Source organism: Bombina bombina, chromosome 5, assembly GCF_027579735.1.
Source record: "Bombina bombina isolate aBomBom1 chromosome 5, aBomBom1.pri, whole genome shotgun sequence".
NCBI lineage: Eukaryota > Metazoa > Chordata > Amphibia > Anura > Bombinatoridae > Bombina > Bombina bombina.
In genome coordinates, this window is record NC_069503.1 from 30260675 (window position 1) to 30287727 (window position 27053).

At 40.6% G+C, this 27053-nt stretch overlaps 1 pseudogene; it reads right to left on the reverse strand.

Moving 5' to 3' along the window:
• Positions 1 to 8169: 8169 nt before the first annotated feature.
• On the reverse strand, positions 8170 to 22901 carry LOC128659751 (gastrula zinc finger protein XlCGF7.1-like; annotated as a pseudogene).
• Positions 22902 to 27053: the final 4152 nt, after the last annotated feature.

Here is a 27053-nt window from a genome sequence, read left to right on the forward strand (position 1 = left end):
CCAGGAAGGGAACTCTTGTGAGTGGAACGAGTGAACTTTTCTTTTCGTTCACCTTCCATCCATGTGACCTTAGAAATGCCAGCACTAACTCTGTATGAGACTTGGCAGTTTGAAAGCTTGAAGCTTGTATCAGAATGTCGTCTAGGTATGGAGCTACCGAGATTCCCCGCGGTCTTAGTACCGCCAGAAGAGCACCCAGAACCTTTGTGAAGATTCTTGGAGCTGTAGCCAATCCGAATGGAAGAGCCACAAACTGGTAATGCCTGTCTAGGAAGGCCAACCTTAGGTACCGATAATGATCTTTGTGAATCGGTATGTGAAGGTAAGCATCTTTTAAATCTACAGTGGTCATGTACTGACCCTCTTGGATCATAGGTAAAATTGTCCGAATAGTCTCCATCTTGAACGATGGAACTCTTAGGAATTTGTTTAGGATCTTTAAGTCCAGGATTGGTCTGAAAGTTCCCTCTTTTTTGGGAACCACAAACAGATTTGAGTAAAACCCCTGTCCCTGTTCCGATCGTGGAACTGGATGGATTACTCCCATTAACAAGAGCTCTTGTACGCAGCGTAGAAACGCCTCTTTCTTTGTCTGGATTGTTGACAATCTTGACAGATGAAATCTCTCTCTTGGAGGAGAGTATTTGAAGTCCAGAAGGTATCCCTGAGATATTATCTCTAGCGCCCAGGGATCCTGAACATCTCTTGCCCAAGCCTGGGCGAAGAGAGAAAGTCTGCCCCCCACTAGATCCGATCCCGGATCGGGGGCCCTCAATTCATGCTGTTTTAGGGGCAGCAGCAGGTTTCCTAGTCTGCTTGCCCTTGTTCCAGGACTGGTTAGGTTTCCAGCCTTGTCTGTAGCGAGCAACAGCTCCTTCCTGTTTTGGTGCAGAGGAAGTTGATGCTGCTCCTGCTTTGAAATTACGAAAGGAACGAAAATTAGACTGTCTAGTCTTGGCTTTGGCTTTGTCCTGAGGCAGGGCATGGCCTTTACCTCCTGTAATGTCAGCGATAATCTCTTTCAACCCGGGCCCGAATAAGGTCTGCCTTTTGAAAGGTATATTAAGCAATTTAGACTTAGAAGTAACATCAGCTGACCAGGATTTTAGCCACAGCGCCCTGCGTGCCTGAATGGCGAATCCTGAATTCTTCGCCGTAAGTTTAGTAAGATGTACTACGGCCTCCGAAATGAATGAATTAGCTAGTTTAAGGACTCTAAGCCTGTCCGTAATGTCGTCCAGAGTAGCTGAACCAATGTTCTCTTCCAGAGACTCAATCCAGAATGCCGCTGCAGCCGTGATCGGCGCAATGCATGCAAGGGGTTGCAATATAAAACCTTGTTGAACAAACATTTTCTTAAGGTAACCCTCTAATTTTTTATCCATTGGATCTGAAAAAGCACAGCTATCCTCCACCGGGATAGTGGTACGCTTAGCTAAGGTAGAAACTGCTCCCTCCACCTTAGGGACCGTTTGCCATAAGTCCCTTGTGGTGGCGTCTATTGGAAACATTTTTCTAAATATCGGAGGGGGTGAGAACGGCACACCGGGTCTATCCCACTCCTTAGTAACAATTTCAGTAAGTCTCTTAGGTATAGGAAAAACCTCAGTACTCGTCGGTACCGCAAAATATTTATCCAACCTACACATTTTCTCTGGTATTGCAACTGTGTTACAATCATTCAGAGCCGCTAACACCTCCCCTAGTAATACACGGAGGTTTTCCAGTTTAAATTTAAAATTTGAAATATCTGAATCCAGTCTGTTTGGATCAGAACCGTCACCCACAGAATGAAGTTCTCCGTCCTCATGTTCTGCCACCTGTGACGCAGTGTCTGACATGGCCCTAATATTATCAGCGCACTCTGTTCTCACCCCAGAGTGATCACGCTTACCTCTTAGTTCTGGTAATTTAGCCAAAACCTCAGTCATAACAGTAGCCATATCCTGTAATGTGATTTGTAATGGCCGCCCAGATGTACTCGGCGCTACAATATCACGCACCTCCCTCTGAGCGGGAGATGTAGGTACTGACACGTGAGGCGAGTTAGGCCTCGCTTCCATTGAGTCGTTAAAAATGGAGCCGTAAGCTACCGAAGCGGACGACAGCTAAAAGTAATTTACGGCTCCATTTTAGTACCAGGTTTCCATTGAAAAGATTAGCGTGTTGCGCGCAGTCGCTCTTTTCGGCCGTACGTAAGTTTGCGTTGCCAACCGATGTCGGATTTGTCGAAAAGCGCGCCATAACAAGTGCATTGCCATGGTAACCCGACCTCTGTCTATAAGAATAACGGTTTGCGCCTGCGCTCTTTACCTGTGATCGCCTCTAGAGAGAAAGACACGGGAGCTAGTTGCGTTGGTAGGAGTTTTGGGTTTTTGAGAGTTGTTTGAGAGTTAGTGGAGATTTTGATATTTGATTTTCATATATTCTTATTGTAGGCCTCATATAATATTAGGAACACACACACACATCCATACATTAGTTAATTAACACACATTAGTTTATACACACAAATACACACACACACACATACACACTTTTATTTGATACAAACACATTCACATTTTTTTTTTCATTAACCCCCATATCCCCATCTTCCTTTATTACTCCTTTCATTAATCCCCTTATTCCACTTCCCATCCCCCCTTTGACTACCCTTCCCTTCCTCACTATATAACTTGTTTTTTTATATATACATTTTGCCCATCCTATTTTTTTTTTTTTAACATCCCATATTTTTTGTTTCATTTGACTATATAGCTCACCCCTTTCTTCATTTGCATCCCTTATTATTTTTCTATAATTTTGTTCTAATCCTCCTTAGTTTTTCCTTTTTCATTTACATCCCTTTGTTTATTTTCACCCCCACATTTTATTTTTATTTTGAGGGATATAGAATAGAGATAGTTAGGGTCTAGATAGGTTAGGTAGTTAGTTTTGGGGCTATTTAATTTAGGGTTTAGTTAGGTGAATTAGTGTAGTTAGGTAAGCTAGGGACTTTAGTGTTAGGTTAGAGTTAGGGAGGAAGGAGAAAGGGATGGATAGGCCTAGTGGAGTTGGGAAGGGGGTGGCTAGGGGGAGGGCAGTGGTGAGGGTGGATAGAGGGAGGGGGAGGGGGGAAGTAGGGAGTAGTATGGGCAGGAATAGGGGCCGAGGTTTGGGTGGAGGATTTGTCCTTCCTCAAACCCTGGCAGAGGAGGGAAGGAGAGAGGGTGGAAGAGGAATTGAGGTGGGAGGAGTGAGGAGGAGTCAGCCTCAGCTAGGCACAAAAAGAAAAGGGAAAGTGGGGCAGACTGTGGCAACTGGGGGTGGGGCTGGTGGTAGCCTGTCACAGCCTGCAGGGACAGAGGAGGTAGAGAGGGCTGGTCCCCAGTCACAGGAGGGAGAGTCTGTGTCTGCTGGCCCTTCAGGTGTGAAGGGCAGGCTAAGAGAGGAGAGGTACTCTGAGGAGGAAAAGGAGGCTCTTGTTGAGGCATACTTGGAGAGGGCAGCTCAGCTGGAGAACCCTAACCTGAGGCCGGCTGTCCGGAATAAGCTGTGGGAGGAGATTCGAGTGGCAGTCAGCTGCTTAGGACGTAATCGTTCTACTGCCAGCATTAAACACCGCTATCATGACTGCAGGAGGGAAACCAAAGCTAAGCTGGCACAGCAGGCCAAATATGCACGTGGGACAGGTGGTGGTCCTAGCAAGAGAATACACCTAAGGTCATGGGAGGAGATGCTGTCCAATGTCATCTCGGATGAATCTGTTTACGGATGTAAGGGGACAATGGACACCTCTGTGCCACCTGAAGAGGTGTATGAAGGTGAATATTCAATATTAAATATAACCATATATGTGATGTATATATGTTGTATATCATAAATACCCATCTGTGTTTAGCTATGAATCTAAATTTACATAGTTGTATTTAATATGTTCAGCAAGCACTCTGTATTGTATATCTGCTCCGACAAGCAAGAATATTGATAATATAATATCCAAGAATATTAAGCATTTCATATAAATCATGTGTCATTGTCCTTAAAGGGACACTGTACCCAAAATATTTATTTTGTGATTCAGATACAGCATGCAATTTTAAGCAACTTTCTAATTTACTCCTATTATGAATTTCTCTTCATTCTCTTGCTATCTTTACATGAAAAATAAGACATGTAAGCTTTTTTTCTAGGTTCAGAACTCTGGACAGCAGTTTTTGATTGGTGGATGCATTTATCCACCAATCAGCAAGGACAACCTAGGTTGTTCACCAAAAATGGGCCACCATCTAAACTTACATTCTTGCATTTCAAATAAAGATACCAAGAGAATAAAGAACATTTGAAAATAGGAGTAAATCCGAAAGTTGAATAAAATTGCATGCTCTATCTGAACAAAAGAAAATATTTGGGTACAGTGTCCCTTTAACAATGTTCCTTTAAGACACAGTCTATAAAGATTCCTCAGTTATGGTCATATATGCTTTGATTTTATCCCAAACACACTATATGTATGTATGTGTGTGTGTGTGTGTGTGTGTATGTGTGTGTATGTGTATGTGTGTATGTGTATGTGTATGTGTGTATGTGTGTGTGTATGTGTGTGTCTGTGTGTGTGTGTGTGTATGTGTGTGTATGTGTATGTGTGTGTGTATGTGTGTGTCTGTGTGTGTATGTGTATGTGTGTATGTGTGTGTGTATGTGTATGTGTGTGTGTATGTGTATGTGTGTGTGTATGTGTGTATGTGTATGTGTGTGTGTATGTGTGTGTGTATGTGTGAATGTGTATGTGTGTGTGTATGTGTGTATGTGTATGTGTGTGTGTGTATGTGTGTGTGTGTGTGTACATATATACACATAAATATGGAATATAATAGTCTGTATTGTTATGCTACAAAGTAATATATTCTATTAGATAGATAATGTAAACATACCGTATATTTATTTGTAGGTTCCGAACAGGAGGAGTATGAAGCTGCACCAACACCACAGCAGGATGTTCCTACATTCACTGAGGAGGATGAGGATATCTATGGTGACACTACCTCCTATATCAGCCTCTTAGAAGATGATATGCAGCAGCCTAGGGCATATGAGGTGGAGGATGTATCATGCCCTTCTCCATCTACTTCGGAGACAACATTTCATGTTTTGGGTTCTGAACCCCAGCAGACTCATCCTCCTCAACAATGGCAGTTCATGCATACTTCGCAGCAACAAATGGCACAGCCCCCACAGCTGCACCCACCGCAGCAGATGATGCACCCCCCACAACATCCTCCTCAGCAGCAGATGATGCACCCCCCACAACATCCTCCTCAGCAGCAGATGATGCACCCACCACAACATCCTCCTCAGCAACAGATGATGCACCCACCACGACATCATTATCCTCAGCAGCAGATGATGCACCCACCACAGCAGCATACAGATCTGCATCATCTGTACTATATGCCTCCCACTCCTATGGCACGACAGGAATCCACACCACCACCCACTGCACCCACCAATGTATTGCCAACAGTGCCATCACAGACAACCTCACAGTCACCAATACGGAGAGACAGCCCTGGAACCAGCCAATTATTAGTTCCTGAGACACCAAATGTACAACAGGGTCCGGCACAGTCCCAGCAGGATGATCTACTGAGGCTCATACATAGAGAGCTTAGGCTGTCCAGGCTCCAGCAGCAGCAGGATTTGAGAAGGATACAGAGCCAAATGGACATCCATAATGCCTCACTCGTCCGCCTGGCAGAGGCAGTGGAGAGGCTCGCGGATAGGCCCCAAACTCCATCCTCCCTTGCATCCTCTGTCATCTCCCTGCAGGACCCTGAATCGCGGTTATTAGCCTCACATTCAGCTGGTGGGCGTCGCACAAGACGCCACACTGCCCCCCTAAGTACCTCTCCTCCAAAGGCAAAATCCCGCCGCAAGAATTAATTAATATTCTTTTTTTTAAACCCAAGATATATCATATCTAATTTTTGCACTAAAGCACTTTTTTAAGTGCGATTTTCATCTCATAAATATGCATCCATTTTTCTAATCCAAATTTGAACATATATCTTAATATTATTCTAATAGCTGTTTATCTGCTAAAAATGAACAGCTTTATTCATTTTTATTTCACATGATGTCAATTAATATGCAGGTGTACATTGTTGATAAATTTATGTGTCCTTTTATTGAGGATATCATATTATGCCGTTTAAGAATACTTGGGGATACGTGTCTGAAATTTATACAGTATATGCTATCTAACATAAGTCAACGTGACATGTGTAAATGTTATGATTTATATTCCACAAGCATATGTTGTTTGCTCCTTCAGATGAAGCTAATAAGGGTTATACAGTTATAGAAGAGTTGAAAAGTAAATACTCCTTCCTGTTGATATGGCCAAATACCTTGCATTCATTCTTATAGTCCTATGTGGAATGTAATATCTGAAATATATACCTATCATGACTAATACCTATCATGACTAATGCACTCCTTTTTGTCAAGATTATTATTCAATATTTAGAATAATTAGATAAATGTATCTTTAGGATATTTATGCACTGATGTATATACAACATATATGTGATTGCCATGATATAGAGGTGATTAATACATTTTAATTGACATCATATGAACAGACACAGACTCTCCCTGGGACCAATGCACAATGCACTTTTAAAATGTTTCAATAACTCCATGTTAAAGACAATACTTCATATCTCTTGAAGTATGTAATATTAAGCACTTATGTATTTTGGTTAATAGTCTAAATATTGCAAATGTATTATCTGCTTTAGCAGACATGACATTACATATATTTTATAAATATTAGTACTATGACACATTATAACTTTAATGTGTCATCGTTTTGTATTGAATAAATATGATTTTCACATTGAAAATTACATTTGAATGAGGGTAAATCTGTAATAATAAAACTCATCTTCATGATAAACAACTTATTTCGTTTGAATTATTTTTCTATATGTATTGAGATTATATATAGCATCCCTGGGCAAAGGTTTCATTTTGAATAGGTAGATATTTTATTTATTTTTATAATATTTTACCAGGAAAGATACATTGAGATTTCTATGGTTTTCAAGTATGTCCTGGGTCCACAAAACATTGCATTGATACAATGGGTACAATAAAATAAAAAAAATATAATAATACACCATATATGCACAAAAATTTAACATAGAACCGGTAGGAAATATATAATCAACAATGACAGGTGCATTCTGTTTTGAGATATGTAGAGAGGGATCTCTTAAAGGATATTAGGCATGGGGAAGGTTTGAAAGTGTGCGGGAGGTCGTTCCATAATTGTGGTGCTTGCATATATTTTTATATGCACATACATATTGAAATTTCTATGACAACATGGGTGCAAATATTCCTATACATAGGACCAATAAATGTAGCATATATAATGTTATTTGTACATTGAAACACTCATAATTGTTTTGTGATTTGCTATTTCAATGAGAAACAGGCCTCAAAAAGCTCTTTTTTCCTCCTTTACACCTAGTTGAGCTGGGGGTAATATTTCTCAATGTATCGACAGCCTCCGACAGTGTATTAACGGTTAGCGCTTTCAATGGAAACCTGGTATAATTTATCGATTAACGGCTTCTATTACTTTCTATGGGACGCGAAAATCTTTTCGGCAGCCGAAGTCCGGCAGCCGATATTGAGGTATAACGCGCCATTGGAAACAGTCGTTAAACGCTATTGCTTTCGACAGCATATTTAACGGTTTGCGAGTGCACGCAAACTGAATTACGACTCAATGGAAGCGAGGCCTTAGTCGGCATAACTCTCCCCTCGTTGTTTGGTGAAATTTGTTCAATTTGTACAGATTGACTTTTATTTAAAGTAGCATCAATACAGTTAGTACATAAATTTCTATTGGGCTCCACTTTGGCATTGCAACAAATGACACAGGTATCATCCTCTGAATCAGACATGTTTAACACACTAGCAAATAAACTTGCAACTTGGAAATACAATTCAATTAGAATAATATTAAAACGTACTGTGCCTTTAAGAAGCACAGAAGATCTATGACAGTTGAAAATTAATAAATTGAAACAGTTATAGCCTCAATCCTTGTAAACAACACAACTTTAGCAAAGGTTTAATCCCATTAGCAAAGATAACAAATTCTGAAAGCAGGAAACAAATTACAGAATAAACGTTTTTTATCTCAGTCAAACTATAATTCTCACAGCTCTGCTGAGAGAAATTACCTCCCTCAAAATAAGTTTTGAAGACCCCTGAGCTCTGTAGAGATGAACCGGATCATGCAGGGAATACAATGAGTTGCTGACTGAAATATTTGATGCATAGTAAAAGCGCCAAAAAAACGGCCCCTCCCCCTCACACACAGCAGTGAGGGAGAACAGAAACTGTCAGAAAACAGATTAAGCAACTGCCAAGTGGAAAAATAGTGCCCAAACATTTATTCATTCAGTACCTCAGCAAATGAAAACGATTTTACATTCCAGCAAAAACGTTAAACATAATTTCTAGTTATTAAACAGCTTTATGTACTTCTTACAGTGTAATTCTAGTGAAGTACCATTCCCCAGAATACTGAAGTGTAAAGTATACATACATGACATTATATCGGTATGGCAGGATTTTCTCATCAATTCCATTGTCAGAAAATAAAAACTGCTACATACCTCTATGCAGATTCATCTGCCCGCTGTCCCCTGATCTGAAGTTTACCTCTCCTCAGATGGCCGAGAAACAGCAATATGATCTTAACTACTCCGGCTAAAATCATAACAAAAACTCTGGTAGATTCTTCTTCAAACTCTGCCAGAGAGATAATAACACACTCCGGTGCTATTTTAAAATAACAAACTTTTGATTGAAGATATAAAACTAAGTATAATCACCATAGTCCTCTCACACATCCTATCTAGTCGTTGGGTGCAAGAGAATGACTGGGAGTGACGTAGAGGGGAGGAGCTATATGCAGCTCTGCTGGGTGAATCCTCTTGCACTTCCTGTTGGGGAGGAGTAATATCCCAGAAGTAATGATGACCCGTGGACTGATCACACTTAACAGAAGAAATCCCAGGTAACCTTCTTCATTAGATTAAGGATATGTTTAGTATCCCTGTTATATGAGGGTAACATGGCACCAATAGGTTGCAACAATGAATCAAGCCATTGAGACAGTCTCTCTAGTAGAGAGTCCACTCCACTCACAATAGGTCTACCTTGAATTTTAGTTAACGACTTATGGACTTTTGGTAAATGGTGGAACATGGGTATCTTGGGATATTTTACATCTAAGTACTGAACCGTATGTTCATCTAAATGCCCATGCTCCAAACCATCGTCCAAGATGTCCATCAGTTCTCTCTTATATTGTAAGGTAGGATTATTATCTAGAATTTGATAATCATGAGTATTATGGAGCTGTCGTAAAGCCTCAGAGACATAGTCCGTCCGATCCATAACTAATATGGTTCCGCCCTGATCAGCAAGGCGGATCACCATAGAGTTATTATTCTGCAGAGATTCCAATGCTGTTTTTTGTTTGATTGAAAGATTATATTTGATAGGATCAGGATTGTCCCTAAGTGCTTGTAGATCTTTTTTGACCCAGTTATAGAAGGTCTCAATAATGGGACCCCTGCTATGCATCGGTTACAATTTTGATTTATCCCTAAATCTCTGACCACTGTTAGTTACACCTGTATTTTTAGATGGTTCTAATGCTAGAGATTGAAGGCTGATCATGTCACAATTCTCTTCAAAGGACTGGAACTCAGATGGTAGAGAACTAGTATGCTCAAATTGATCTATTTGAGCTTGAGGAATGTCAGTATTACTACAGAAATGTTTTCTAAGTGTTATATTTCTGACAAGTCGATTAATGTCAATCATGGTCTGAAACATATTAAAATTACTGGTGGGAGCAAAACCAAGGCCAAATCCTAAGACTTCAATTTGAATGTTAGTGAGGGGAGTGGATGACAAGTTAATCACATTATTTACTTGTATTGTGATTGCCCCTGAGTTGATATCTGTCTTGATTGTACTGACCTTGATTCCCTCCTCCCCCATGCTGAGGTTCTCTGGCCATTGGAAAAACCTGGTCCAGTAAGGAAGGGTTACTAATATTACCAGTCACAGTAAAATTATCGGACTGACTGGGAACATATTTGGAACCTGTATTCCCTTCCCTATTGTCCAGTCTTTCCTTAGGCCGAGTGCCTGTAGGTATTTTAGAAGCTGACATATTAGTATTGGGGTATTTCAGAATCCCCTGCTGAATAATTTATGTTTGTGTCGAATTAGGCATGATGTTAATATCCTTAGTACTAGGAAATCTGTCATCTGATGACATATCAGTCTCACTACCAGAAAAGGTTACAGACTTGGATTGTGTATTTCTGCATCTGCGATTACGCCTTCTATTCTTCTTATTATGTGGTAGGCTACGTCTATTTCATATGTTTATTCTCCATGATTAGCTGCTTGCCACGTGCAACTGAATCATAGAGGATGGTGTCAAATTTAGCAAATTCCGGATCATGACTACGTTTATTAAGTTCTAATTGTAAAATGTCAATTTCCTTTTTGATAGAATTTAGATGAAGTGTTCTATACCGTACAAGTAAAAGCATTAGCTTAGAAGAACATTCTGACAAGACTTCATTCCAGGAATTAATAAACTCAAGATCACCAGGATCAACTTCAAAAGTAGGACATTTGTAAATTCTTAATCCTCTAGGGATCATTTTCGCAGACATATAACGTTCAAAAGTCAAAATGTCCCATTGAGCTTTACTTTCCTTGAATAATAAGTTCTCCTTTATCGTCAGAAAAAATCTTGTCACAGTCCATGGTGGGATTTGTGCGTGCATCTGCAGGCATAAGGGAAAATAACTGTTTAGTAGGAGCATCCATGTTAGTATATATTACTATCTCCACAGTGAGCCAGGCAAATGATTGCAATGAGAATATAGGATATTACCAGCAGATATCCATAAATCAATAGAAAGTCAAGTGTAGTATTCTCATGCAAATAAATTATGCAGACTGTATAGAGGCACTTTACTACATGTAACGGGTCTTAGAAGCAAATCACTCATATAACAACCCCAGAGTCAGTATCACATCAAAAAAATAAATAAAAACAGAGTTATTGCTGTGCAGTACCTGATAAAGCCGTAATAGTCCTGTCCTTAGTGAAAATGCGGGAGCTGCACACAGTACTTGCCAGTACAAAGAACCTCTTCGCTCCACACGGGCTGAGAAAGAACTCAGCCAGCCTCTAGAGAGGTGTCTCAACTGTAGCCTCCTATCGCACCACAGGAACTCCAACGGCCAGGAAGGATGATGTCACTCTTGACTCGTAACAGCAGGGGAGGAGTGAATATGCTAGCCCGATGCCTGGCAAAAACCCAGGGGGATGAAGCGGTATCCAAACTGGTATTGAAATGCAGAGAGGGGAAAAAAGATCTGCAGTCTTCAAGATGAATAAAATACTTAAAAAGATATGTTGAAAAGATATAGGACGCATCCAAGAGAAACAAATAAGCGGGAATGCCTAGACTGACATGTTTCAGCGGTTACGTTGTAATCATACGGCTAAATTTAGAGTTTTGTCGGTAAGGACCCGCGTAGCTAACGCCGGCTTTTTTCTGGCCGCACCATAAAAATAACTCTGGTATTGAGAGTCCCCATAAAGGCTGCGTTAGGCTCCAAAAAAGGAGCGTAGAGCATTTTTATCGCAGCTTCAACTCTCGATACCAGAGTTGCTTACGCAAGCGGCCAGCCTCAAAAACGTGCTCGTGCACGATTCCCCCTTAGAAAACAATGGGGCTGTTTTAGCTGAAAAAAAACCTAACACCTGCAAAAAAGCCGCGTTCAGCTCCTAACGCAGCCCCATTGTTTGCTATGCGGAAACACTTCCTACGTCTGCACCTAACACTCTAACATGTACCCCGAGTCTAAACACCCCTAACCTTACACTTATTAACCCCTAATCTGCCGCCCCCGCTATCGCTGACCCCTGCATATTATTATTAACCCCTAATCTGCCGCTCCGTAAACCGCCGCTACTTACATTATCCCTATGTACCCCTAATCTGCTGCCCTAACATCGCCGACCCCTATATTATATTTATTAACCCCTAATCTGCCCCCCACAACGTCGCCTCCACCTGCCTACACTTATTAACCCCTAATCTGCCGAGCGGACCGCACCGCTACTATAATAAAGTTATTAACCCCTAATCCGCCTCACTAACCCTATAATAAATAGTATTAACCCCTAATCAGCCCTCCCTAACATCGCCGACACCTAACTTCAATTATTAACCCCTAATCTGCCGACTGGAGCTCACCGCTATAATAAATGTATTAACCCCTAAAGCTAAGTCTAACCCTAACACTAACACCCCCCTAAGTTAAATATAATTTTAATCTAACGAAATTAATTATCTCTTATTAAATAAATTATTCCTATTTAAAGATAAATACTTACCTGTAAAATAAATCCTAATATAGCTACAATATAAATTATAATTACATTGTAGCTATTTTAGGATTAATATTTATTTTACAGGCAACTTTGTAATTATTTTAACAATGTACAATAGCTATTAAATAGTTAAGAACTATTTAATAGTTACCTAGTTAAAATAATTACAAAATTACCTGTAAAATAAATCCTAACCTAAGTTACAATTAAACCTAACACTATACTATCATTAAATTAATTAAATAAACTATCTACAATTACCTACAATTAAACCTAACACTACACTATCAATACATTAATTAAATACAATATCTACAAATAACTACAATGAAATAAACTAACTAAAGTACAAAAAATAAAAAAGAACTAAGTTGCAAAAAATAAAAAAATATTTACAAACATAAGAAAAATATTACAACAATTTTAAACTAATTACACCTACTCTAAGCCCCCTAATAAAACAACAAAGCCCCCCAAAATAAAAAATGCCCTACCCTATTCTAAATTACTAAAGTTAAAAGCTCTTTTACCTTACCAGCCCTGAACAGGGCCCTTTGCGGGGCATGCCCCAAGAAGTTCAGCTCTTTTGCCTGTAAAAAAAACATACAATACCCCCCCCAACATTACAACCCACCACCCACATACCCCTAATCTAACCCAAACCCCCCTTAAATAAACCTAACACTAAGCCCCTGAAGATCTTCCTACCTTATCTTCACCATACCAGGTTCACCGATCCGTCCTGAAGAGCTCCTCCGATGTCCTGATCCAAGCCCAAGTGGGGGGCTGAAGATGTCCATGATCCGGGAGAAGTCTTCATCCAAGCGGGGCAGAAGAGGTCTTCCATCCGATTGAAGTCTTCATCCAAGGGGGGCAGAAGAGGTCTTCCATCCGATTGAAGTCTTCATCCAGACGGCATCTTCTATCGACATCCATCTGGAGCGGAGCGGCAGCATCCTGAAGACCTCCGACGCGGAACATCCATCCTGGCCGACGACTGAACGACGAATGACGGTTCCTTTAAATGACGTCATCCAAGATGGCGTCCCTCGAATTCCGATTGGCTGATAGGATTCTATCAGCCAATCGGAATTAAGGTAGGAAAAATCTGATTGGCTGATTGGATCAGCCAATCGGATTGAACTTGATTCTGATTGGCTGATTCCATCAGCCAATCAGAATATTCCTACCTTAATTCCGATTGGCTGATAGAATCCTATCAGCCAATCGGAATTAGAGGGACGCCATCTTGGATGACGTCATTTAAAGGAACCGTCATTTGTCGTTCAGTCGTCGGCCAGGATGGATGTTCCGCGTCGGAGGTCTTCAGGATGCTGCCGCTCCGCTCCAGATGGATGTCGATAGAAGATGCCACCTGGATGAAGACCTCTTCTGCCCTGCTTGGATGAAGACTACAATCGGATGGAAGACCTCTTCTGCCCCGCTTGGATGAAGACTTCTACCGGATCATGGATATCTTCAGCCCCCCACTTGGGCTTGGATCAGGACATCGGAGGAGCTCTTCAGGACGGATCGGTGAACCTGGTATGGTGAAGATAAGGTAGGAAGATCTTCAGGGGCTTAGTGTTAGGTTTATTTAAGGGGGGTTTGGGTTAGATTAGGGGTATGTGGGTGGTGGGTTGTAATGTTGGGGGGGTATTGTATGTTTTTTTTACAGGCAAAAGAGCTGAACTTCTTGGGGCATGCCCCGCAAAGGGCCCTGTTCAGGGCTGGTAAGGTAAAAGAGCTTTTAACTTTAGTAATTTAGAATAGGGTAGGGCATTTTTTATTTTGGGGGGCTTTGTTGTTTTATTAGGGGGCTTAGAGTAGGTGTAATTAGTTTAAAATTGTTGTAATATTTTTCTTATGTTTGTAGATATTTTTTTATTTTTTGTAACTTAGTTCTTTTTTATTTTTTGTACTTTAGTTAGTTTGTTTCATTGTAGTTATTTGTAGATATTGTATTTAATTAATGCATTGATAGTGTAGTGTTAGGTTTAATTGTAGGTAATTGTAGGTATTTTATTTAATTAATTTAATGATAGTATAGTGTTAGGTTTAATTGTAACTTAGGTTAGGATTTATTTTACAGGTAATTTTGTAATTATTTTAACTAGGTAACTATTAAATAGTTCTTAACTATTTAATAGCTATTGTACCTGGTTAAAATAATTACAAAGTTGCCTGTAAAATAAATATTAATCCTAAAATAGCTACAATGTAATTATAATTTATATTGTAGCTATATTAGGGTTTATTTTCCAGGTAAGTATTTAGCTTTAAATAGGAATAATTTATTTAATAAGAGTTAATTAATTTCGTTAGATTAAAATTATATTTAATTTAGGGGGTGTTAGTGTTAGGGTTAGACTTAGCTTTAGGGGTTAATACATTTATTAGAATAGCGGTGAGCTCCGGTCGGCAGATTAGGGGTTAATAATTGAAGTTAGGTGTCGGCGATGTTAGGGAGGGCAGATTAGGGGTTAATACTATTTATTATAGGGTTAGTGAGGCGGATTAGGGGTTAATAACTTTATTATAGTAGCGGTGCGGTCCGCTCGGCAGATTAGGGGTTAATAAGTGTAGGTAGCTGGCGGCGACGTTGTGGGGGGCAGATTAGGGGTTAATAAATATAATATAGGGGTCGGCGGTGTTAGGGGCAGCAGATTAGGGGTACATAGGGATAATGTAGTTGGCGGTCGGCAGATTAGGGGTTAAAAAAATTTAATCGAGTTGCGGCGATGTGGGGGGACCTCGGTTTAGGGGTACATAGGTAGTTTATGGGTGTTAGTGTACTTTAGAGTACAGTAGTTAAGAGCTTTATAAACCGGTGTTAGCCCAGAAAGCTCTTAACTACTGACTTTTTTCCTGCGGCTGGAGTTTTGTCGTTAGAATTCTAACGCTCACTTCAGACACGACTCTAAATACCGGAGTTAGAAAGATCCCATTGAAAAGATAGGATACGCAATTGACGTAAGGGGATCTGCGGTATGGAAAAGTCGCGGCTGAAAAGTGAGCGTTAGACCCTTTTTTGAGTGACTCCAAATACCGGAGGTAGCCTAAAACCAGCGTTAGGAGCCTCTAACGCTGGTTTTCACGGCTAACGCCAAACTCCAAATCTAGGCCACTGTCTGGAGAGGCAGGACAGGATGCATGTTTAAAAATCATACAAAAACTGCTGATAGGTTAATTGATTAAAACCAACAAAACCGCCCCCTATAATGTTATACCTAAACACAAGCTCTGATCTCTGTGCCCCATATAATAACAGAATAAATGTTACTAAACTTAATGTGAATAAACAATATGTATATAAATATATATATGAATATATAAAGAGATAAATATGTACAGATGTATATATAGATGCAACAGCACAGAAGTACATTGGAGAAACATGAAGCACAAAATGAATTAATAAATATATTGCAAGAAAACATACTTGCTAAGATTGATGTGCCTACAGACTTATATAGATACAGACTTCTATCAAATGTGTGCAAATGAAGATATATATAGTAATAAGTGGATCTCGGGTTATAGAATCTAAAGCTATTGATGTAATATAACTGAAAAACTAAAGCTAGATTATAGACGGAGCTCATTGCTAAAAGTTAATTAAATCATTTCTAGAGTTTAAACCTAGAGGTATTCTAGTCCTGAGCTGAAATATCTAGAACACCTCTCGCTTAGCTAGTATAGCATCAATGTCCCCTCCTCTTTTGGGTACAGAGACTTTTTCAATAGCCACCCACCTAAAGGTATTACGTTTTTATTTGTGTTGGGTAGCAAAATGCTGAACTAAGGGAGTAGTAGACCTACCCCTAGTAATGGTAGAGATGTGTTCTCTAATGCGTGAGTTGAGGTCTCTTGACGTAAGGCCTATATACTGCAAATTTCACTCGACACAAGTGATAAGATAAATAACGTATGTACTAGTGCAGTTAAGACAAGTTTTTATATCGTAGGACAGGCCATTTACCGCAGAGCTAAAAGTATTGGTAATCTGAACAAATTCACATGACTTACATTTCCTATGTCCACACCTGTACATGCCCCTATGGGTAAGCCATGAACTTCCTGTACTATCCAGTGCTTTAAGCTGAGTAGGTGAAAGTAAAGATCCAAGAGTATGGCATCTCCCGTAGGAGCACCATACATCTTTTTGTACTGTATCTTTTAAATGGTCATCTGCTACCAAAAGGGAAAAGTGTTTCTTAACAATGCTACAAATTTTAGACTACTGGGTACTCTAAGTAATGACAAAATTGACTCCTTCAAAGTTATTACTCTTAATCTTGTTCTCTTGTAACAACCTATCTCTGGGGATTAATTTAACTTTATTTTTCGCTTCATTAATGTGGCTAGAGGTATACTTTATCTCTTTTAGTCTCTTCCCATAGGGGCATGTACAGGTGTGGACATAGGAAATGTAAGCCATGTGAATTTGTTTAGATTACCAATACTTTTACTTCTGCGGTAAATGGCCTGTCCTATGATATAAAAACTTGTCTTAACTGCACTAGTACATACGTTATTTATCTTATCACTTGTGTCAAGTGTAATTTGCAGTATATAGGCCTTACATCCATAGACATTAACTCATGCATTAGGGAACCCATCTCTACCATTACTAGGGGTAGGTCTACTACTCCCTTTGTTCAGCATTTTGCTACCCAACACGATTCAAAACTTAATACCTTTAGGTGGGTGGCTATTGAAAAGGTCTCTGTACACAAAAGAGGAGGGGACATTGATGTTTTACTAGCTAAGCGAGAGGTGTTCTGGATATTTCAGCTCAGGACTAATACCTCTAGGTTTAAACTATAGAAATTATTTAATTAACTTTTGGAAATGAGCTCCATCTATAATCTAGCTTTAGCTTTTGAGTTATATTACATGAATAGCTTTAGATTCTATAACCTGAGATCCACGTATTACCATATATATCTTCATTTGCACACATTTGAAAAAAGTCTGTATCTATATAAGTCTGTAGGCACATCAATCTTAGCAAGTATGTTTTCTTGCACTATATTTATTAATTCATTTTGTGCTTCATGTTTCTCCAATGTACTTCTGTGCTGTTGCATCTATATATACATCTGTACATACTTATCTCTTTATGTATTCATATATATATTTATATACTGTTATGGTATAACCCGGATATCGAGGGTTAATACCAGATTAAAGATGCCCTGAATACGGAATCAGCAGCACACGACCCAGTTAATTTCCCCAAAACATGAGACCAAGCTCCATCTTGAGGGTAAAACAGAATGTAGAGCACAGATGTGCAAAAACAGCAGTCCGGAACCACTTGTCGTCCGGTGGACCAAATGGATATGATCACAGGGGCGAATCCTCGTCTCACCAGGGAGAGTCCAGGGATGCCTTGGGGCAGGAGTCAGTCAGCAGATAGGAATCCAACAGTGTCCAGTCCCACACCTCAACTGACTAGAGAAGAGGCTGATTACACATTGCTAAACTTCAGTATAACAGATGAGCATTCAGCATAAAGAAAGAAGACTAGAGAAAAAAAAAACTTGCATACAGTATGCAAGTTTTTTTTTTTTTCCTCTAGTCTTCTTTCTTTATGCTGAATGCTCATCTGTTATACTGAAGTTTAGCAATGTGTAATCAGCCTCTTCTCTAGTCAGTTGAGGTGTGGGACTGGACACTGTTGGATTCCTATCTGCTGACTGACTCCTGCCCCAAGGCATCCCTGGACTCTCCCTGGTGAGACAAGGATTCGCCCCTGTGATCATATCCATTTGGTCCACCGGACGACAAGAGGTTCCGGACTGCTGTTTTTGCACATCTGTGCTCTACATCTCGTGAGTAGGATTCTTTTGTGTTCCTAGTCTGTCATATCATTTACCATCTGATCTGCACCATGTGGCGCCCTCTATTTTGATTTCTCTAGATTCCCTATCCTTGTGTCGTGGCGTGACACTCTAGAGGAGCGGCCCTCCCGTTTGGAACAACACCTTTTCTGGAACTTTACATTACGGATATTAAGGACTTGGCCGTCACATGCCATCCCATTTCAGATGACAGTTTGTATATTATAGATATTATTGTCCTATCTTTCTTATAATCATTTTTTAGACACTTGCTTTTATTTTTTTACCTGTTACCGTTTGTTACTCCTAGGCGCCTCTTTTAAGTACCTTAGTGATATTAGTTGTTACTAGAGTACTAGTTTGCTAAAACAGAATGTGTTTCCGCCGGTGGGTCTCCTCCAGGACTGTGCTTGGTTTGCTGTGTTTAGGGGACACTCTGGTCTTTTGTGCCCTAGTCGCTTACATACAAAGCACCGAATAGGCTGTGAGTAGTAGTTCATGGCTGAAGGCGGTGTGGTAGAGCGGTGCACCGGGGGTTGGTAACTGGTAGCTGCTGGGGTGACTGTGGGTCTGTACCCCACTCTGGCAGGGATCTTAGTGGTAGCAGTGTCCAGTTTGTGGGCATCCATATACTCATCTGCCAGGCGAGCAGATTCAAGCAGGGTGGAGCGTTTACGGTCCCGAACCCACTCTCTAACTCCTGCTGATAACTTGTCAGTCAAAGCAATTTTCCAACAGGAATAGCTGCAGCACCTCTTCCCCACATACGGCTTGGCACCCCGCCATCCAGTGAGCTGCTGTGCGGTGCACCTTACATGCCCACTCAATGTAGGAATCTCCAGATAATTTAACAGTGTTTCTGAATCGCCTCCTGTATGCCTCCAGTGTAATCGCATACCTGGAGAGCAGTGCCTCTTTTACAGCATTATAATCCCTGACTTCCTCATCCAGAATAGCCCGAAAAGCCTTGCTGGCCCGGCCGGATAATTTCCGGATAATATTGTGACCCAGTCCTCTGCGGGTACCTTGTGTAGGGCACATTGCCTCTCAAAATCCGCAAGGTACCCATCAATCTCTCCTTCTGTTTCCAGGAAGTTTTTAAAAGCTGCAAAATGTACCTTTCTCTTTTCCACTGGGGTTGCTGTGACTTGGGCTGCTGCAGCACCGCTTTGGCGAAGTAGGTTGGCCTCCACGGCTGCTATGACATGGTCGATAATTTCGGAAGACGGGTGGGGCCGTAATGTGCCAGTCTTAGTTTAACCGCCCAGTCAAAGCTTGCTTCTTCGGGGGTTCTGTCTGATATGCTGGGCTCATTGGTTCCTTCGGTCCCTGGTGCTCCTTCCATCTCGGTCATTATTGTAATAATCTCCCTCTTCCTGAAGTTACTGGCTTGTCGGCCCCGTTGTTCTAGCAGGTCTTTAAGGGTAGCTCTTTTCAGCCTTTCATATAATTCCCATTATGTCCAGATGTGTAGTTGCTCTTCTGGGCGATGAGGATCATTCCGTCGCTTGCCACCAGTTATGGTATAACCCGGATATCGAGGGTTAATACCAGATGAAAGATGCCCTGAATACGGAATCAGCAACACACGACCCCAGTTAATTCCCCCCAAACATGAGACCAAGCTCCATCTTGAGGGTAAAACAGAATGTGTTTTATTGAGAGCTATATGCCCAGTATTTATGCAGGTCTCCCACCTGGTTGACACTCCCCAGCAACAGCTGCACAGGAAGAAGATAGTACATTAGATAGAGGGAAGACACCCTTTTACAGGATACAATAGAATTGTATTACTTAACCAAATAAACAATTAAACACAAGAAAACAAGGGAGTCCTTCTTGACACCTGGCAGTCTGATTAAACAATGTGACCGCTTATCACTTAAACTTTATTACAGTAAACAATAGCTGATGCCAGGAAACCTGTTTTCAGAAAACAGTTTCTCAAAGCTGAACAAAGTTAACCCTTCCAGTACTGACAGAGGGGTCAGTCACATATACATATTGTTTATTCACATTAAGTTTAGTAACATTTATTCTGTTATTATATGGGGCACAGAGATCAGAGCTTGTGTTTAGGTATAACATTATAGGGGGCGGTTTTGTTGGTTTTAATCAATTAACCTATCAGCAGTTTTTGTATGATTTTTAAACATGCATCCTGCCCTGCCTCTCCAGACTATGATTACAACGTATCCGCTGAAACATGTCAGTCTAAGCATTCCCGCTTATTTGTTTCTCTTGGATGCGTCCTATATCTTTTTAACATATCTTTTCAAGTATTTTATTCATCTTGAAGACTGCAAATCCTTTTTCCCCTCTCTGCATTTTGATGCCAGTTTGGATACTGCTTCATCCCCCTGGGTGTTTTGCCAGGCATCGGGCTAGCATATTCACTCCTCCTCTGCTGCTACGAGTCAAGAGTGACATCATCCTTCCTGGCTGTTGGAGTTCTTGTGGTGCGATAGGATGCTACAGTCGAGACACCACTCTGGAGCCTGGCTGAGTTCTTTCTCAGACCGTGTGGAGAAAAGAGGTTCTTTGTACTGGCAAGTACTGTGTGCAGCTCCCGCAGAAAAAAGTCAGCCACTTGTAATGGCTTATTATTTATTGCGCACCAGCAAACGGGCAAATTAGCACCCCCCTTGTAATCTAGCCCATTGTGTCTCGTTAAATAAAATCAGTTTCCCCTCAGTAATTGCTCTGGTATATAACATGTACAATGCTAAGCATCTATTGCTATAAGAAAAGGATTATCCACCTGATGTGCACATTAAATATATCTCCCAGATGTCAATCATTTGATACAGATGTTCTAGTTTATACAATTCTCTAACACTCTATTATATAAAGGCTCCTTTAGTCTCTAAATGTAACATACAACTTCTAACACTGGCATATTAATAAACAACACTGGGGGTGCTTTGGTGGTGAATGTTTCTATAAACTGGCCAGTATGAGGGCAGAGTTGTATATTCCTGTGTGGTGTTTGGATTCTATCACATTGATATGAGAGAAACTGAGGTGCACATATATAGACACAAAGAACAGCAGGAGAGTACTTCCAATATGGAGATTTTGTAACTGGGATTTAGAAAGTATTATTAACAACAGGATCCTTTGTTGACTCTTCTGTTTAAAGAGTTTGTCTTCCTTAGGATAATGCATAAAAGGTTTTCACACAGTGCATATAAAGTTTGTTTTGTGAGTAAATATTTGGTGTTTTATGATACCTGACTGACATGGGATACCCTTTTCCACTTTATAAATATGTGAAAGGTTTTTCTCCTGTGTGAATCCTTTCATGAGTTTTCAGATTACTTTTTACTGTAAATTCTTTTCCACACTCTGTACATGTGAAAGGTTTTTCTCCTGTGTGAATCCTTTCATGAGCTTTTAGATCACTCTTTTTTCTAAAACTTTTTCCACACTCTGTACATGTGAAAGCTTTTTCTCCTGTGTGAATCCTTGCATGACTATTCATATGACTCTTTTGTGGAAAACATTTCCCACACTCTGTACATGTGAAAGGCTTTTCTCCTGTGTGAATCCTTTCATGAGTTTTTAGATCAATCTTTTGTCTAAAAAATTTTCCGCATTCTGTACATGTGAAAGCTTTTTCTCCTGTGTGAATCCTTGCATGACTATTCAGATGACTCTTTTGTGGAAAACTTTTTCCACACTCTGTACATGTAAAAAGTTTTACTCCTGTGTGAATTCTTTCATGAGTTTTCAGATTACTTTTTACTGTAAATTATTTTCCACACTCTGTACATGTGAAAGGTTTTTCTCCTGTGTGAATCCTTTCATGAGTCTTTAGATCACTCTTTTGTGTAAAACATTTCCAACACTCTGTACATGTGAAAGGTTTTTCTCCTGTGTGAATCCTTTCATGAGTTTTCAGATTACTCTTTAGTGTAAAACATTTTCCACACTTTGTACATGTGAATGGCTTTTCTCCTGTGTGACTCCTTACATGAGTTTTCAGATTACGCGTGTTTGTAAAACGTTTTGTACAGGTTAAAGGTTTCTCCACTGTGTGGGTCTTTTCCTGAGATATAAGATTTGCCTTGGATGTGAAACATTTCCAACACTCATTACATGTGAAAGGTTTCTCCCCTGTGTGGGTCTTTCTGTGATACATAAGGCTTCCTTTAGGATGTTAAACATCTCCCACATTCTGTACATGTGTGAGGTTTCTCCTTTGTATTAATCATTTGGCTAAACTTAAGACTTTTCTCTTCTTTAAACTCAGTAACTGTGTGTGGTTTATCCTGTGGGATAATCATTTCACTAGATAAGGCATAAATGTTGTCCTCTTGTTTGATGACTAAATTACTCTCTGTACATAATGGTTTCTGCCCAGTTCCTGCCAATTCACCATGTTCTTTAAATATCTGCTGTGATTTCCCCAATGTTTGTGAATAGTCATTTGTGTCTAAGACGTTTGGAGTTTGTGGTATCATTCTGATGCTTCCTTTAGTGAAGGATGGATATGAACTATTCAAGTGATTGTCTACATAAAAAGAAAAGGAATAAAGAAAATAAATAATGTTTATTCTTTATAATGGAATCTATCTTAATACAAGAATCATAGAAACAACAGAATTTATGTTTACCTGATAAATTACTTTCTCCAACGGTGTGTCCGGTCCACGGCGTCATCCTTACTTGTGGGATATTCTCCTCCCCAACAGGAAATGGCAAAGAGCCCAGCAAAGCTGGTCACATGATCCCTCCTAGGCTCCGCCTACCCCAGTCATTCGACCGACGTTAAGGAGGAATATTTGCATAGGAGAAACCATATGGTACCGTGGTGACTGTAGTTAAAGAAAATAAATTATCAGACCTGATTAAAAAAACCAGGGCAGGCCGTGGACCGGACACACCGTTGGAGAAAGTAATTTATCAGGTAAACATAAAATATTTTTTCTCCAACATAGGTGTGTCCGGTCCACGGCGTCATCCTTACTTGTGGGAACCAATACCAAAGCTTTAGGACACGGATGAAGGGAGGGAGCAAATCAGGTCACCTAAATGGAAGGCACCACGGCTTGCAAAACCTTTCTCCCAAAAATAGCCTCAGAAGAAGCAAAAGTATCAAACTTGTAAAATTTGGTAAAAGTGTGCAGTGAAGACCAAGTCGCTGCCCTACATATCTGATCAACAGAAGCCTCGTTCTTGAAGGCCCATGTGGAAGCCACAGCCCTAGTGGAATGAGCTGTGATTCTTTCGGGAGGCTGCCGTCCGGCAGTCTCGTAAGCCAATCTGATGATGCTTTTAATCCAAAAAGAGAGAGAGGTAGAAGTTGCTTTTTGACCTCTCCTTTTACCAGAATAAACAACAAACAAGGAAGATGTTTGTCTAAAATCCTTTGTAGCATCTAAATAGAATTTTAGAGCGCGAACAACATCCAAATTGTGCAACAAACGTTCCTTCTTTGAAACTGGTTTCGGACACAGAGAAGGTACGATAATCTCCTGGTTAATGTTTTTGTTAGAAACAACTTTTGGAAGAAAACCAGGTTTAGTACGTAAAACCACCTTATCTGCATGGAACACCAGATAAGGAGGAGAACACTGCAGAGCAGATAATTCTGAAACTCTTCTAGCAGAAGAGATTGCAACTAAAAACAAAACTTTCCAAGATAATAACTTAATATCAACGGAATGTAAGGGTTCAAACGGAACCCCCTGAAGAACTGAAAGAACTAAATTGAGACTCCAAGGAGGAGTCAAAGGTTTGTAAACAGGCTTAATTCTAACCAGAGCCTGAACAAAGGCTTGAACATCTGGCACAGCTGCCAGCTTTTTGTGAAGTAACACAGACAATGCAGAAATCTGTCCCTTCAGGGAACTTGCAGATAATCCTTTTTCCAATCCTTCTTGAAGGAAGGATAGAATCTTAGGAATCTTAACCTTGTCCCAAGGGAATCCTTTAGATTCACACCAACAGATATATTTTTTCCAAATTTTGTGGTAAATCTTTCTAGTTACAGGCTTTCTGGCCTGAACAAGAGTATCGATAACAGAATCTGAGAACCCTCGCTTCGATAAGATCAAGCGTTCAATCTCCAAGCAGTCAGCTGGAGTGAAACCAGGTTCGGATGTTCGAACGGACCCTGAACAAGAAGGTCTCGTCTCAAAGGTAGCTTCCAAGGTGGAGCCGATGACATATTCACCAGATCTGCATACCAAGTCCTGCGTGGCCACGCAGGAGCTATCAAGATCACCGACGCCCTCTCCTGATTGATCCTGGCTACCAGCCTGGGGATGAGAGGAAACGGCGGGAACACATAAGCTAGTTTGAAGGTCCAAGGTGCTACTAGTGCATCCACTAGAGCCGCCTTGGGATCCCTGGATCTGGACCCGTAGCAAGGAACTTTGAAGTTCTGACGAGAGGCCATCAGATCCATGTCTGGAATGCCCCACAGCTGAGTGACTTGGGCAAAGATTTCCGGATGGAGTTCCCACTCCCCCGGATGCAATGACTGACGACTCAGAAAATCCGCTTCCCAATTTTCCACTCCTGGGATGTGGATAGCGGACAGGTGGCAGGAGTGAGACTCCGCCCATAGAATGATTTTGGTCACTTCTTCCATCGCTAGGGAACTCCTTGTTCCCCCCTGATGGTTGATGTACGCAACAGTTGTCATGTTGTCTGATTGAAACCGTATGAACTTGGCCCTCGCTAGCTGAGGCCAAGCCTTGAGAGCATTGAATATCGCTCTCAGTTCCAGTATATTTATCGGTAGAAGAGATTCTTCCCGAGACCAAAGACCCTGAGCTTTCAGGGATTCCCAGACCGCGCCCCAGCCCATCAGACTGGCGTCGGTCGTGACAATGACCCACTCTGGTCTGCGGAATGTCATCCCTTGTGACAGGTTGTCCAGGGACAGCCACCAACGGAGTGAGTCTCTGGTCCTCTGATTTACTTGTATCTTTAAAAACTACAGTTAAACACTAAAAAAACTCTAAGCCATCTCCGTGGAGATGTTGCCTGTACAACGGCAAAGAGAATGTCTGGGGTAGGCGGAGCCTAGGAGGGATCATGTGACCAGCTTTGCTGGGCTCTTTGCCATTTCCTGTTGGGGAGGAGAATATCCCACAAGTAAGGATGACGCCGTGGACCGGACACACCTATGTTGGAGAAATAGAATTTGACGGTAGATAAGAACCAAAAAGGCCCATCAAGTCTACCCATACTACTTTTTCCTTAGGATAGCCTTTTGCATGTCCCAGGCATTTTTAAATTCCTTTACAGTCTTTGTGTTTACCACCTCAAATGGAAGTTTATTCCATGAATCCACCACCCTTTCTGTAAAAAAATGCTTCCTCAAATTTCTCCTGAATCTGCTACCCTCTAACTTTAGATTGTGAGCCCTTGATTTGGCATTTATTGTTGTGTGAAGAATGCTTTCAGCTTCTATTTTATTAAGTCCCTTCATACCTCTTTCCTTTCTATCCTCTAACCTATACATATTTAGATCATAGAGTCTTTCTTTGTACGTTTTATATTTTAGACCATGTACCATTTTAGTAGCCCTCCTTTGGACAGCTTCTAGTTTATTTATATCTTTCTGAAGATATGGTCTCCAGAACTGTACACAGTATTCCATATTTGGTCAAACTAATGATCTGTAAAGTGGCATAAGAACCTTGCTATTTCTGCTAATAAAACCTCTTGCAATGCAACCAAGTATTTGACTGGCCTTGCTGGCTTCTTTAATTACAGTCAGTAATGTACCAATGAGACTATAATTGGCATTTGGGTTTTTGGATCCTATATGCATAATTTTGCTCTTGGTAATATTAAATTTCAGATCCCATTTATTTGACCAGTCCTCTATTTTATTAATATCACAGTTCATTTGATTGACTCCTCCTGGAACATCTACCCTGTTACAAATTTGTGTATCAACAAACAAGCAAACCTTTCCCTTAAGCCCACTTCCAATATCACTTATGAACATGTTAAACAAAACAGGCCCGAGAACTGACCCTTGGGGAACACTACTAGTAACTGATGCCTCATTTGAATGTACGCCATTAATTGAAACTCTCTGTTGTCTTTCTTTAAGCCAGAATTCTACCCACTTAACAATCTTAGCATCTATTCCAAGGCAATACATCATATTATTTATTTATAATCCATAAAAATGGCTTCTGTTTTGTGTTCATTTTTAAATTTATTATCCTGTAAATTACAAAAACAACAAAAGACAAATAATGTAAATATTTCTATATCACAATAAACTAAACCACTGATTACTGCTGAAAACAAGTTATAGGGCCCCATTAAACAAGGTGCAGATGGATAATGTTCTCAGCCAGGGAACAAGTACATCTGTATTCTGGGCAAGAGAGGTGGCATCCACCATCCTCATTTAACATTACACAAGTAACTGCAGATACAGCCCTGCCCGGCTCATGCTCAGCCAGTGGGGTAAGAATATGATAGGGCCAACTTATTAAATGTTGGACGGACATGATCCTCTGTAGCGGACATGTCCACCCGGCATTATTAAATGCCGACAGCATACGCTATCTGTATTTATCATTGCACAACTATTTCTGGTGAAATGCTTGTGCAATGCTGTCCCTGCACTTTGCGGCCATTTGGCCACTAGCGAGGGGGGTCTTATGACCGCTGCTTTTTAACTCCTGAATCCGGGAAGCCAGAAGGCTTGCATGGAATAA